Below are 15,567 nucleotides of genomic sequence, written 5' to 3'. Positions count from 1 at the left end.
TTCTTAGTTATTCTGGTTGTCCCCAGCTTCATGGCAGCCATATTGACTGCCACTGCTCCTCGACTTCAGATTAGGGGCATTTTCCAAGTCAGGGAGGAGACATGCAGCTCTCCTCAACCTGCAAGGTATCCCCCTTTGCTTCACCACCCCTAGAGGGTGGTCTTTGCTTTAATGTTGCCCAGAGTTGTTCTTAATTGTACCATTCTCATAGTGACCAATCAACTGCACAAGGAAGTCCACAAACAGATGGTCTTCATATGTAATCCAATCTAATAACCACTGATTTCCATAGCTGAGCTTCTAAATACATCTAACACAACAATAATTGGATGAACTAAATAAATCTTTGGCCATACACCAGGGGTTCTTCTTTCATTTGTTATATTTTTGTTTATTTGGTTATATACCTAAATTTCATGGTTATTTACAGTAAAAGTTCATGTGTGTATGTAGGTACAATCAACATTGATCATGCACCTTTATTTATTTATTTGGTTTGTCAATTGCTTACAAGATAATAGGTATAAGTAAAAACATAGTTATGAATACATGGATACATATAAGAAAAATTTAAAAAACAAAACAAAAGAAAAAATAGGACAGGGACGGTAGGCACGTTAGTGTGCTTATGCATGCTTTGTGCAGCCTGAAACTCAAAAGACAATAATTAAACTTATTTTGAAACAAGTGAAATGATTTCAAGTTGTTTTGGACAGAAACTAAATTTTTGGGGAAGGTTAGAGAAAATTACATTTCTTTTGGAGAGAGGAGAAAGATGAATTCAAGCTGTTTTGAAGGAAGGAGGAAAATTCAATTTTTTTAGAAAGCAGGATAGAAATTAATCTAACTGTTTTGAAGAGAGGTTTTTCTCATGCAATACACAATTTGAGGCCTGGAGGAAGCCTGCTACATGACTCACTATTTTCTTAGGCAAATGGCACCAGCTCATGCATCAGGTCTTTGGGTGTTTGAGATTGCAGCTAAGCAGTGTGAGAGGGAACTCCTGCTGATGTTATTACATTGAGGCAGTGAGTGTGCGCCAGATTCCTCATGAGTTGCAAATCCAGAAAGCTGATGATTGGGAACTAAAAGTATTATTATTGTTGTTGTTGTTGCTGCTGCTGTTATCTCTTTTATTCATTAAGCATGAAACTCAGTCAACTGAACATTTAAAAATGTATCACAAATATTATTAACTGGCACTGATGGTTGATATGGGTGGCTGCCAGCATCCTAGGTATTAACAAAGCATTTTCTTAAAATATATGATGTCCCAAGTAGCACAGTTTTTTGCAGTGCTGCTGATGTTGCAGTTATTGCTGGTGTTATTGCAGGAAGGTGCAATTTCTTGATATACTAGTTTTTTTTTCTTCGACTTTGGTGTCTCCTGGTACAGCGATATCAATAAATTGTACGGTTTGGTTTTTGATGACTATGATATCTGGCGTGTTGTGTTCTAAATGATGATATGTCTGTATTCGAAAGTCTCACAAGATCTTCGCCTTCTCATTTTTGACAACTTTTTCCACTTTGTGTTCCCATGACCTTTCAGATATAAGTAGGGTGTATTTTTTACATAATGACCAGTGGATTAATTTAGCAACTCGGTCGTGTCTAGCTTTGTAATCAGTTTTTGCAATTTTGCTGCATTCACATATTAAATGTGAAACAGTTTCAACTTTGTTGTTGTAAAGTCAGAAGTTTGGATTGTCAGTGGATTTTTGTATCTTTGCTTTCATGGCATTTGTAGTATTATTCTTGAGCAGCAAGTATTAAACCTTCCATTTCTTTCTTGATGGTTCCCATCTTAAGCCATGCCCATGTCAAGTTGTCATCACATTTTCTTTCAATGTTTTTCAAGTGCTGTCCATCCAAAGCTTTGGTTTTCCATCTATTTAATCTGTCATCCAGCTGTTTTTCCTTATATTCTGTCTTTGTTTCTGGTTTTTTAAATAATGTTCTCCATTTTTCACAGCCTGCAGCAATTTTTCTGTACTTTGATTCACATCATCACTTAAACTTCTTCTACAGTTTGATGGATTTGCAATAGCCCTCTGCCCCCTATTTTTCTTGGCAGGTACAACCTGTCAATGTCACTTTTTGATTGCAAAGCATGGTGCATATTCAAAAGTTTGTGCGTTTTCCAGTCCAAGTTTTCCAGTTCAGCCAAAATCCAGTTGATCATTCCAGTAGCATATCACTTGTATTGATGACTTTAATTATTTCCAGCATTCAGCTTTGATTTTAATATTTTGCAGACCCTCCTGATGTATTCCTTATGCGTTTCCTGTTTGACTGTTCCATTCAAGATGTTATCTGCTTCCAATATGCCTAGGTATTTGTAACCATCATCCTTTGCTAATGCTTTCACTATGCTTTCATGTCCAGTTCTGTTCCTTTTTTCCCCCATTTTTCCTTGCTGCATGGATAACATAGCACATTTTTCAAGTCCAAAGTTCATTTTGATGTTGCCGCTGAACAGTTGAACTGTGTTGAGTATTGATTTAAGTCCAGTGGGGCTTTTTGCATACATTTTTAAGTCATCCATATATAGTAGATGGTTTATCTTGCCAGGTTGGCTTGAGATTTGGTAGTCCAGTTCTGTGATTCATAGGATTATTGTCAGTGGAATTAATGCAATGTTGAACAGTAGTGTGAAAGTGAGTTCCTCTGGAAGATTCCTTATCTGATGTTGACTTCACCAATGTTCTCCCCATTTGCTGTTAGAACTGTTTTCCATTTTTATGTATTTTCTTTCAAAAATGTACAAATATTTTTGCTGATTCCAAAGTTTTCCAGACAGTTGTTAATCCAGCTGTGGTGTAAGGAGTCAAATGCCTTCTTGTAATCTATCCAACCATATTTAAATTTGTTTTTCTTCATTTTGCATTTTTAGTACCATTTTGTCAATGAGCAGCTGATCTTTTTTTCCTCTTGATTTTTTTATAATTTCCTTTTTGTTCTACTGGATATAAACTGTTTTCCATCAGATGATTGAATACTGAATTTCCCAGTATTCTTGTAAAAAGTTTGAATGTTGTTGGCAGACAAGTAATTGGGTGATAGTTGCTTGGTTCTGTGTCCTTTTCTGGATCTCTCATAATCAAGTATGTTCGACCAGCTGTTAGCCATTCTTAGCTTGTGGCATTTTGAAGCATTTCATCAAATTGAGTGGCCATGCAATGATGGAGGCTGGTTAGGTGTTATAGCCTGTATCCATACAGTTCATCCAGGTCAGGTGCGCTCCAGTACTTGACTTTCTTTGCTTGTTTTGCGACCATGTCAGTTGTTATTACAATATTTTCCATTTTGTTTCATGTTGTTTGTTGATGAATATATTTGATCCAGGAGGAAGTTTTTTTGTATTCCACTGAGTTTTCCCACAGTTCTTTCCAAAAGTTCACAGTTTTTTCTTTACATGGGTGAACATTAGTTTGGGCTTGATGTTCATCCAGGGACTGGTAGAAGAGGTGTTGGTTTTTTCTGAACCGGACATTTTCACTATATTATTTTATTCATCCTTCGTATCTTTCAATTTTCTTTGCTGATGCTATTACACATTGTTTTAGTTCTTCTGTGATTTCCATTATTGTTTTTTTCTCCAGGTTGTATTTTTTGTGTAAACTATATTTCAGCTTTTTGTTGTTTAGTTTTTCTTCTTTCAAGTACTTTAAATTGCTGACATCCCCTTGTAGTTTTTTAATTTTATTTTCAAGTCAAATTTGATGTTCCAGTGGGTTTCTTTCTTGACATTTTATAACCCAATTCTGCAGTTACAACAGCGGCTGTGCTATACATTAGTTGGTTGGTTTAATATAGTGTGCTGGATGGGATGGAAGTTAAAATATTGAAAGATCTATTAACTGCTATGCACTTCGTGAATGCTATGTCCTTCGTGAAGGCTATGCACTTCGTGAATGGTAGGTAATCTTTTTCTTTCTATGTTTTCTTTGATGTGGTTTTCAATCTTTTTTTTCAGCATTTTTGCTAGATCACTTAGCTCTACACTTTCAAGTTGTTGCAGAGGAGGATCTTCATCCTGTATGTTGGTTTCTTCCATTGGCTGGTCAGTTTCTTCAGCTTCTTCATCATTATTTGTTGTTTTCTTTTAACCAATATTTCTGGATGTTGCATTTGTTACATCTGTGAAAACTTCATTACGAATGATAAAAGGTCTTCGGTCCATTAATTTTTGTTCAGTTACATCACTTTCTGGGTGTTTTTCCTTCCACAGTTGCATCATTATTTTTTGAAATCCTCTGGCTGTTGGTTCTGCATGGTAGTAATAATTGATGATTTCTTGATTTTCTTCAGTTGTCCAAGTTTTGCGCTTTTGTTCCAGCCACTTTGCAGTTGCACACCCTGGTTCCCTAGCAGTAACAACTGAGCCCTGTAGCCCATTTTTCAACAGATATCCAGGAGCCATAGCATCTAGTGCAGCCCTTGTTGATCTGGGTGATGACTGATCCTGTGAGGAATTTTGCTGATTTCTTCTCATCATTAGTGATGGTAGGTGCCTGGGTTGGACACGGGCAGAGCTGGATAGCCTGGATAGGAAAATGAGAAAACTGATGACCATACACTATGTGCTGTACCTGTGCAGTGATGTTGACAGGCTATTTTTTCTCAGAAAAGCAGAGGACTTTTGCAAGTGAAGCAGACAGTCGAAGAAGAGAAACATGCTCTGGCAGATTATGTGAAAAATAGTGTTGAACCAGCTTTGATGGAGGTCAACAATAGGAAGCTGCTCAAAGTGCAGCAAACCAAAGATCAATATAGGAAAACAGCAATGCAAACTCAGGCTGACAACTGGTGTAACAAAGCACTGCATGGACAGTTCCTTGAAAAGATCCAAGGAAAAGTAGATAAGGAAAAGACCTGGTTATGGCTGACCAATGGAACACTGAAGAAAGAGACAGAAGGCCTGATTCTTGCAGCCCAAGAACAAGCCATCAAAACAAATGCAATTAAAGCCAGAGTAGAAAAATCTGCTGATGACTCCAAATGCAGACTCTGCAAAGAAGTGGACAAAACCATCGATCACATACTGAGCTGTTGCAAGACAATCGCTCAGACTGACTACAAACAACATCACAACACAGTCACTCAGATGGTCCACTGGAACTTGTGTCACAACTACCATCTGCCTGTAGCAAAGAACTGGTAGGATCATCAGCCTGAGAAAGTGGTTGAAAATAAGCATACAAAACTACTCTGAGACTTACAGAATACAGACTGATAAAGTTTTGGAATACAACACCCCAGATATCGTGATTGTGGAGAAGAAAATAGTGTGGATCATTGACACTGTCATACCTGGTGACAGCAGAGTCGACAAGAAACAACTTGAAAAAATAACCAGATATCAGGACTTGAGAATCGAACTGCAGAGACTCTGGCATAAACCAGTGCAGATGGTTCCAGTGGTACTCGACACACTGGGTGCTGTGCCTAAAGATCTAGGCAAGCACTTGAAAACAATTGGTGCTGATAAAATCACCATTGGTCAGCTGCAGAAGGCCACCTTACTGGGATCTGCTTGCATAATCCGCCAATACATCACACAGTCCTAAATACTTGGAAATGTTCAACTAGTGATTTGTGATATGAAACCCAGCATAGTTATCTTGTTTGCTGTGTACACTGTTGTTTTTTGTGTATAATAATAATAATAATAATAATAATAATAATAATAATAATAATAATAATAATAATAATAATAATAATAATAATAATAATAATAATGTAATATTATCTTTTTTATTTTATTTTCATTTTGTTAAATGTTCCCAATTGCCCTTAAAGTCATAGTGCACTGGGAATATTGTATTGGCCACAATATTTGACAGTCTGTACTAGAGCATTCACTAGCTTGTCTGCTCCTCCAAACAAGTGATTGCAATGTCCTTAAAGTAAGAGTAAAACCAACATTAAATGTTGCCTCCAGCTCCCAGTCCTTGTGGATGGTCCAGATGGTTCAACAACACAGTTTTTGTGATAGCTGAACTTTGGTGGCAACTAACAAAGTGTGATCAGCCAAGTTTATACCATTTTAAATAGCAGTGGTAAATTAGGACAATTTGAAGTTGAACCAATTAATCTATTCTTATTATTATTTTGAGAAATGTTCTCTTATATACCCATTGCATTCTGTGGCACGTTTTGAAGTTAAGAAATAAAAATAAGAATCATATTTATATATTGATAGCTTAAATATAATTTAGACTTTTATGACTTAGAAATTGGGTCAGAAGACTTGGGACATGTGAATTTTGATTTTATGTTAGCCTAAGAGATACAGATAAATCCAATTTTTAACAGTGTGTGCAAAAATCAAATTCTTTAAGTATTCCTTAGAGAACTATAATCGGAACTAGAAGAGAAAAAGTAGTCTATTATGTGCTATAAAAGCAAAGATATTGGCCTTTGGTCTTATTAAAATTAATGGTAATAATGCATCCACTAAAGTAGGATTATGCTGGTTTATATCCAAGTGGACCACTTTAGCTGATATGTTTATCAGACAAAAAGCTGATACAATTGCAGAGCCCACTCAAAGGAGAAGAGAAAAAGCAATATACTTTTAAAAATAAATCAGTTTTTAAATATCCAATTCCTCTTTGCCATAGACTATTATTCTTTTGCAACTGCTTCATAATAGAGAGATTGGTGGAAGATCTGAAATAGCAATGAACTGCTGCTGCCTTGCCTATATATTGGAGGTAAGGGAGTTGGAAGGCTTTCAGGTTACAGAGTATGCAGTCAATGATGGCAAGTGAGATCCTGAGGAGGTACCCTGTGGCATACCTTCTGCTGTTATCTGAGAGAAAGAAGAGAAATGTATAAAATAGAAGAGAGAAGGAAGAATGCTATGAATTATTACATTTAAAATGAATCTCCTTTCTTCCATCTTTCTAAATTCTTAATTCTAAAATATCCCTATTTTCGGTCTTTAAGAATCTAATAACATTGCAAATGTAAATCCAAGTCTAAAATAGCTTCATTGAGCTTTTAAAGATTGAAAATTACAAGACACACTTAAAAAGAAATTACAGTATTATCTCAAGAATTTGATCAATATGGTAATGCAAAATGAAAGTAATTTAACCACTAAAAAGATTAATAGTTAAGATATTAAAACCCAAATTAAGAGTTCTAAAATAAAAAGGATAAAGCTGTCACGTTTAACATTTAGTAATTAAAAGAAGAAAAGAAAGAAGATGACATTTATAATTTAACATTTTAAAGTTCCTATTTCAATGTGTTCATAATTTAGCTCAAGCATGTTACTGCTGTCAGGATTTTGGGCAATCAGCCAATCTCAGAAAATTAGGATTCCAAAATGGTGGTACTCAAATCCTTAATAAACAACAGAGGTGAAATATGATCTCAGTGATGTCATAAAGATGACAGATGAGGATCTGCTAAAAGATTTATGTTGCCTGCAACAGGAGACAGAGTGTATGATTGTTCATCAAACTATATGTACCAACAACAACTCCCAAAACAAAACAAAAAAGCAGATTACCCATAACAATAAGGAAACTTCAATACAAAAAGAGATCACTCTGGCGGAAAAACATATCTGGTCACGTTGCCAATTTCAAAAGCCGATACAAAAATTTATGCCACCAGATAAAGACCGAATGCATCAATTATCACATTAAACAAGAGGAAAACCTTCTAAGCACCAATTCCACCTGCATTTTACAATTTTGTAAACAACAAACTAAAAGACTCAAGGTCTATCCCACCCTTGATAGGACCTGATGGTAAAGACTGCAACGACGACACCATTAAAGCCAACATCTTTAACACATTCTTCGACTCAGTATTTGTAAACAGCAATGGATCATGCCCAGTATTTCCTAGCCATACCACAGATAACAACAATGATCTAATACATATCGATTTTACAGAAGACAATGTTGAAAAAGCACTACGCAATCTAAAACCATCTCTATCTATTGGACCGGATGGAATATGTGCCTACTTCTTAAAAAAGCTATCCACTGCCATAGCCAAACCTCTAAGCATAATCTTTGAAAAATCTTTCAGGACCAGCTCCTTGCCTAACCTATGGTCACAAGCCACAGTCATCCCCATCTTCACAAAGGGAGACCCAAGCCTAGTTGAAAATTACAGACCAATCTCCTTATGCTGCGTCACCTGTAAAGTCATGGAATCAATTATTAACCAATCCATCATCCTCCACTTAGAGACAAACAACCTACTCTCCAATAAACAATTTGGTTTCAGAAAAAAACTATCCTGTAATCTGCAACTCTTACACTGCAAAAACATATGGACGACACAACTCGACCAGGGCAAAGCAATAGACGCAATCTACATAGACTTCTGTAAAGCCTTTGATTCAGTGGTACACGACAAACTACTCCTAAAAATAAAATCCTATGGTATCTCTGGACAACTGAATAACTGGATAGAAGCATTCCTGGCAAACAGACAACAAATGGTCAAAATTGGGAGCGTCCTATCAAATTCTGTACCTGTCAATAGTGGTGTCCCCCAGGCAGTGTTCTAGGACCAACTCTCTTCATACTCTACATAAATGACCTCTGTGATCATATTAAGAGCAATTGTGTTCTTTTCGCTGATGATGTAAAGCTGTTCAATACCACAGACAATACTGCTACCCTACAAAAAGATCTTGACTATGTATCAGAATGGTCAAACAAATGGCAACTTCAAATCTCAACAAATAAATGCTCTGTCTTACATATTGGCAAAAAAATCAGAAAATAAAATACAAGCTGAATAGTCAAGATCTTGTTGATGACCCAAGCTCTGTAAAGGACCTTGGAATACTCACCTCTAATGATCTAAGTGCTAGAGCCCACTGCAACTACATAGCCAAAAAGGCATTAAGAGTTGTTAACCTAATCCTACGTAGCTTTTTCTCTGATAATATCACACTACTAACCAGAGCATACAAAACATTTGCTAGACCAATACTCGAATACAGTTCATCAGTCTGGAACCCACATTACGTATCTGATATTAGCACAATTGAGAAAGTCCAGAAATATTTCACAAGAAGAGTTCTCCACTCCTCTACTCGTTGTAGAATACCTTATGCCACCAGACTTGAAATTCTAGAACTAGAAAACCTTGAATTACGCCGCCTTCGGTCTGATTTAAGCATGGTATATAAAATCATACATTGCAATGTCCTACCTGTCAATGAATACTTCAGCTTCAACCATAACAACACAAGAGCACACAATAGATACAAACTCAAAGTTAACCGCACCAAACTTGATTGCAGGAAATACGACTTCAGCAATAGAGTGGTCAATGTCTGGAATACTCTACCCGACTCTGTAGTTTCTTCCCCAAACCCCAAAAACTTTAACCTTAGACTTTCTACTATTGACCTCACCCCTTTCCTAAGAGGTCTGTAGGGGGCGTGCATAAGCGCACCAATGTGCCTACCGTCCCTGTCCTATTGTTTCTCTTATTCTTCTTTTATTTTTCTTATATGTACCCATTTCATGTATTCACAACTATGTATACACTTATACTTATTATCTTGTAAACAATTGGCAAATCAAATAAATAAATAAAATAAAAAATAAAAATAAATTGTTGGAGTAATCTGCCACATTGTTCTTGAAGAAAGAAATTATGATATTTGGGGCCATGTCATCAGATGTATGGGCAGAGTCCACAATGAAATTGAAGAAGTTTGTCAGTCAGTTCGCTGCTGTGCTGCAAAAACTATTTCAAAATCTAGAAATCTGCTGGTAGATTGGGCTAGGTGCTTTCAAATTTTTCATTATTCTGATAGTTTTTATTTTTTTTGTAAAAGTTTTATTTGGGTTTTCACAAAACATAATACAAATGAAATATCTTTTTTTGAGAATAGCATGGTCCTGGGTTATCACTTTTCATTTCAGACACAAACTCAATTTCATGCTCATCTTTGTGTTCTGTTCCATCTCTTATTACTATTTTAACATTTTCTCAATAATTTTTCCCTTCCTTTAGTTTTCTCAATCTTGCTTTTAATTATCTTATTCCTTTCTAAATTCAATTATATATATCTTTTTCGAAGTTTCAATATCTTTCTAATCATTATATTTATACTTTTATCTGTCCTGTTTCAATTTCATATTTTCTTTTCTCATTAAACAAAATTTTCCCCTGTAGTTACTGATTGGAGTATGACACCTTTGTATCTTTTAATTTTTGTCCATTCAACTCTTATTTAAACTTCAATTTATATCTTTACAATTATAACATTCAATGTAACACATAACTTCCAGTCGAATTCTGCTTGGTACATTCTTAAAATACACACTAAGTTCTTAAAGAGAAAGTATATATATATATAAAGTTTATATATAGTTTATATATATATATATATATATATATATATATATATATATATATATATATATATATATATATATATATATATATATATATATATATATATATAAATACTTATTCTATTCCAATTCAGCTCTATCATTAATGTTAGTTATAATCTTTAACATCTTTAACATTTCTTTTCAATGAGATATCATACTTCCTAAGGAACATTTATAATATTTCCATAATTTTTTCATATTTCTTTCATATTCCTCTTCACTTAAATTTTTATAACTCATTAATAATAATTAATATGTTCCCATCCTTTCCTAATTTCATTCTCTCATTCTCTTTATTTCATTTATTTATTAACAAACATTCCATTACATTACAATGAGTAGTTTATCTATCATTTTAATCACACTTGTTTCACATTTTCTAAGTTCATTTCTATTTCTAATATAACAATACTATCTTATGTACCTTTGAAGAATTCTTCTTTCAATTAAGTTTTCACCCATTATCTCTATGTCTTCTAAATAGGTTTATACCTTTAATCCTTGTACGTTTTCCCTGTTTCTCTATATCCTGTTTCTGTCCTTTATAACTTCTTTTCCTTTCCCTCTTCCTCCTCCTCTTCTTCCTCCCCTTTTTGAGCCCATGTCTCTCTAATTCTAATTCTCTCTTCTGTAATTCTCTCTTCTGTTTCTTACTAATATTGTAATTACTTTTCAAACTATTCTTTTTTTTTTTTTTGGTTGTTTTTTCGGATCTTACATTTTTCACTCTCTTTCCCCCCTTTCCTTTCTTTTCCCCACATAGAAATACTTGGTCATTGAAGATGGCTTCTTCTTTGTCCCACCCTTCTTGTTCTATGGGCATTTCTTGTTGTTTCTCATAGTTCAGGATCTCCATTTCTAAAAATTGAAATATGAAGCCAAAAAAACCCTCTTCCTTCTTGTGCATCTTCTTTTTTTTTAAGTTCCATTCTCAATTCTTCCATGAGTGATACCATTTTAAAAACTTTTAAACAACCACCTGATTGATTTTAATATTTTAGATCCAATAAGCAAAAATCCAAAAATCACCAAGTAATCCAAATAATCCAAAGCTGTTTCTTCTTACTTCTTTTTTTCACTTTCTCTTCCTGGGGTTGTATTATCTTATTACAAATTTTCAGTTGGAATGTATCTTTTAGGAATCTTGTTAAAGTTTCACTGTTAATTCCTTTTACTTCCAGGTGGTCTCCTCTATTTTTCCAGATCCCACCCTTTTATTTTTTTTCCTTTTCTCTCCTTTCCTTCTTTTAAAAGTTTTTGAAAATCCAGAAGTCTTTATTATCCCTTTGACATTTTATTTTCAGCTTAAATGCCTGCTAATGTCAAAGTGGATTTTTGTCAGTTTCTTACTTAAATCTCCTTAGTTGTCAATATGGGGAAGGAAAGAAAAAAAACCAAATCCTTTCCCTTCCCTCTCTCATTCGCTGCTTCAAAATCTTCTTTGGGGGCAATGTTATTCTTTATAGTTCAAATTCCAGAGTACCTTATGTTGTTGCTTTTTCAATTTTAACCTGGTCAACCAAAACTTTCTCTTCCTGCACATTCTTTTCCAGTCGAGTTCTTCTTTGAGGTGGCCATTTCTGACCACCGCTGCAAGCGCCTTTGGGAAAGGGAGTAATGGCCAGCTGGGGAGGAGAGATGCGGCTCTCCTCGACCCTGCTGGTGGTCTCCCCTCTCTTCACCACCTCTACGGGGTGGCTTAGCCCTGCAACCAGCCAGCTCGGGGTGCTCCAGTGGTGAGCACGGATCGAAACCATGCACGATCGTGGATTTTGGTCCGTCGCTGAAGAGGCTCAAACCGGAAGTCTCATTACGCTGATAGTTTTGATAATCTCTTTATGTATAATGCCCAGAATGGGAAATTACACATAATGTTAAGTTAAGCCATCAGGAATTGGCAGGTGTAGAAATTTGAAATTAGAGATTTCATCAAGTACTGCCAGAGTTTAGAATTTTGAGCTTACCCTACAATTGCTATACATTTTTGTCCTTAATATGCATGCAGTGTTCAATATATTTTGCCTCCTTGGTATGCATCTTCTCTAGTCAATAAACTGCAACTGTACGTTCCCCAGAATATACTTCTGATACTATCTTTAGAAGAAGAAAAAAACCTTCTCTCTCTCATCTGATTTCTGTTCTTTTATATTTGGCATTCAAAAAAGATAGTGCACTAGTAGGTATAAACTATTTACATAAGAAAAGAGGTAGCTTGTACAAGTTAAGATGTTTTGGGTTCTTGGACTTCCAGTTTGAGCTTCTTTGGCGACAGACCGAAACCTCGTCTCTCCGAGGCTTCGATCCGTGCTCGCCGCTGGAGCGCCCCGAGCCGGCTGGTTTCGGGGCTAAGCCACCCCGTAGAGGTGGTGAAGAGGGGGGAGACTGCCTTCAGGGTTGAGGAGAGCTGCATCACTCCTCCCCACTGGCCATTACTCCCTTTCCCAAAGGCGGTTGTAGCGGTGGTCAGAAATGACCACCACAAAGAAGAACTTGACCGGAAAAGAATGTGCAGGAGGAAGATAAGAAGAGAAAGTTTTGGTTGACCGGGCCAAACAGCAAAAGCAACAAATAAGGTACCCTGGAATTTAAACTTAACAACATTGTTCCCAAAGAAGATTTTGAAGCTGCGAAGAAGACAGAGAAGGGAAAGGATTAGGTTTTTTTTCTTCCCTTCCTTATACTGATAGCTAAGAGACTTAAGCAAGAAACTGAAAAAAAAAAACCACTTTGACATTAATAGGCATCTAAGCTGAAAATAAAAGTCAAAGGGATAAATAAAGATTTCTGGACATTTAAAAGTTTTTAAAAGCTGGAAAGGAGAAAAAAAAATAGAAGGGCAGGATCTGGAAAAATGGAGGAGACTGCCTGGAATTAAGGAATGGAACTGTAATTAAAAAGAACTTACAGTGAAATTTTAAGATTCCTCAAAGATACATTTTATTGGAAACTTGGTAACAAAATAATAAAACCCCAGGAAGAGAAAGTGGAAAAAAGAAGCAAGTAGAAACAGCCTTGGATTATTTGGATTACTTGGTGATTTTTGGTTGTTTGCATCTAGATGACTAAAATTAACTGGGTGGTTGTTTAAAAGTTTTTAAAATAGTATCACTCTTAGAAGAACTGAAAACAGAACTTAAAAAATGGAAAAAGACGCACAAGAAGGGAGAAGTTCTTTTGGCTTCATGTTTCAATTCTTAGAAATGGAGATCTGGAACTAAGAGAAGCAACAAGAAATGCTTGCAGAACAAGAAGATTGGGACAAAGAAAAGCCATCTTTAATGATCAAATAATTTTAAGTGGGGGAAAAAAAGAAAGGGGGGAAAGAGAATGAAAGGTTTAAGACTAGAAAAAACAACCAAAAAGAAGAACAATTTGAAAGATAAGTATAATATTAAAAAGCAACAGAAGAGGGGATTACAGATGAGAGAGTTAGAAGTAGAGAGATGAGGGGGTAAAAAAGGGAGGGAGAAGAAGAGGGGGAAGAAGGCAAGGAAAAGAAGTTGTTAAAGACAGAAACAAGAAATGGAGAAACATGGAAAAAATATAAGGATTGTAACCATAAGTTTGTTTAGAGATAATGGGTGAAAATTTAATTGTAAAAGGGATTCTGTAAAGGTACATAAGAAAGCTTTGTTATATTACAAATAGAAATAACTTTAGAAAATATGATGATGGATAAAATATTTATTGTAATGCAGTAGGATGTTTGTTAATAAATAAATGAATTAAAATGATTGAGAGAATTAAAAGGGAACATTTTTAATTATTAGTAATGATTTATAAAAATATAAGTGAGAAATATGGGGGAAAAAGAATTAACTATGGAAAGTTTATAAGTGTTCCCAAGGAAGTATGATATTCAATTGAAAAGAAATGTTAAAGATATTAAGATTTTAATGCATATTAATGATAGAATTGAATTGGAATGGAATGTGTTTTATTTACATACATACATATACATATACATATACATATACATATACATATACATATACATATACATATATACATATACATATACATATACATATACATATACATATACATATACATATACATATACATATACATATACATATACATATATATATATATATATATATATATATATATATATATATATATATATATATATGGTATTCGCTTGTTCGGTATTTTCCCACGTCATTGTAGTTGTTCTTTTAAAGTTGTAGCAACGTTTCAGCAGAATCTCATCTGCCATCATCAGGCTTCTGTATTGTGTCCATCTGTGAGTCAGACTTTTACAGTGGTTTCAGATTTGAATTTGGGGCAGCCTATTGCTGTGCCAGAATGGTTTTTCTTCATCCTGATTGGTTGGGAGTCTTGGTCTGTGTTTATTGGTCTCGGAGTTTGCTGTGTTCTGCTTGATTGGTGTCTCTAATATCTTCTGTCTGTTTTTGGCTCTTTTGTATCTTGATTGGCTGGCAGCATTGTGTTGCTTTATTGGAGGCCTTTAGTGCAGCTTGGCTTCGGTAAATGGACGGCTATCATTAGTTAGAAGCTGGGTTTCATCTGGGTGCCTGGTTGGGATGTGTTTGAGCTGGAAGTATCAGGGGATCTGTTTGTGCCCAGGTGTTTGCCTGGCTTGTGGCGTGGAGATTTTTTGTTTGTGAGTGCAGGCTTCCAAATGATTGACAGCCTGGTGGAATCATCTCTTCTATTCATGCTTTCTGGCTGTCAATCATTTGGAAGCCTGCACTCACAAACAAAAAAATCTCCACACCACAAGCCAGGCAAACACCTGGGCACAAACAGATCCCCCCTGATACTTCCAGCTCAAACACATCCCAACCAGGCACCCAGATGAAACCCAGCTTCCTAACTAATGATAGCCGCCCATTTACCCGAAGCCAAGCTGCACTAAAGGCCTCCAATAAAGCAACACAATGCTGCCAGCCAATCAAGATACAAAAAGAGCCAAAAAACAGACAGAAGATATTAGAGACACCAATCAAGCAGAACACAGCAAACTCCGAGACCAATAAACACAGACCAAGACTCCCAACCAATCAGGATGAAGAAAAAACCATTCTGGCACAGCAATAGGCTGCCCCAAATTCAAATCTGAAACCACTGTAAAAGTCTGACTCATAGACGGACACAATACAGAAGCCTGATGATGGCAGATGAGATTCTGCTGAAACGTTGC

General features: G+C 35.6%; 1 protein-coding gene and 1 pseudogene across 2 annotated transcripts in view; one reads left to right on the top strand and one right to left on the bottom strand.

Moving 5' to 3' along the window:
• Positions 1–15,567, bottom strand: part of CNTNAP2 (contactin associated protein 2) — a 1,285,310-nt gene that overhangs the window by 844,520 nt on the left and 425,223 nt on the right. The window lies entirely within an intron of this gene.
• LOC148128933 (uncharacterized) lies at positions 4,790–5,573 on the top strand (annotated as a pseudogene).

The sequence above is a fragment of the Notechis scutatus genome, chromosome Z (assembly GCF_049901735.1).
Source record: "Notechis scutatus isolate UNSWTSFEM ecotype Mainland chromosome Z, rNotScu1.2, whole genome shotgun sequence".
Taxonomy (NCBI): domain Eukaryota; kingdom Metazoa; phylum Chordata; class Lepidosauria; order Squamata; family Elapidae; genus Notechis; species Notechis scutatus.
Note: the sequence above shows the minus strand (reverse complement) of the source record. Positions and strands in the feature narration are given on the sequence as shown.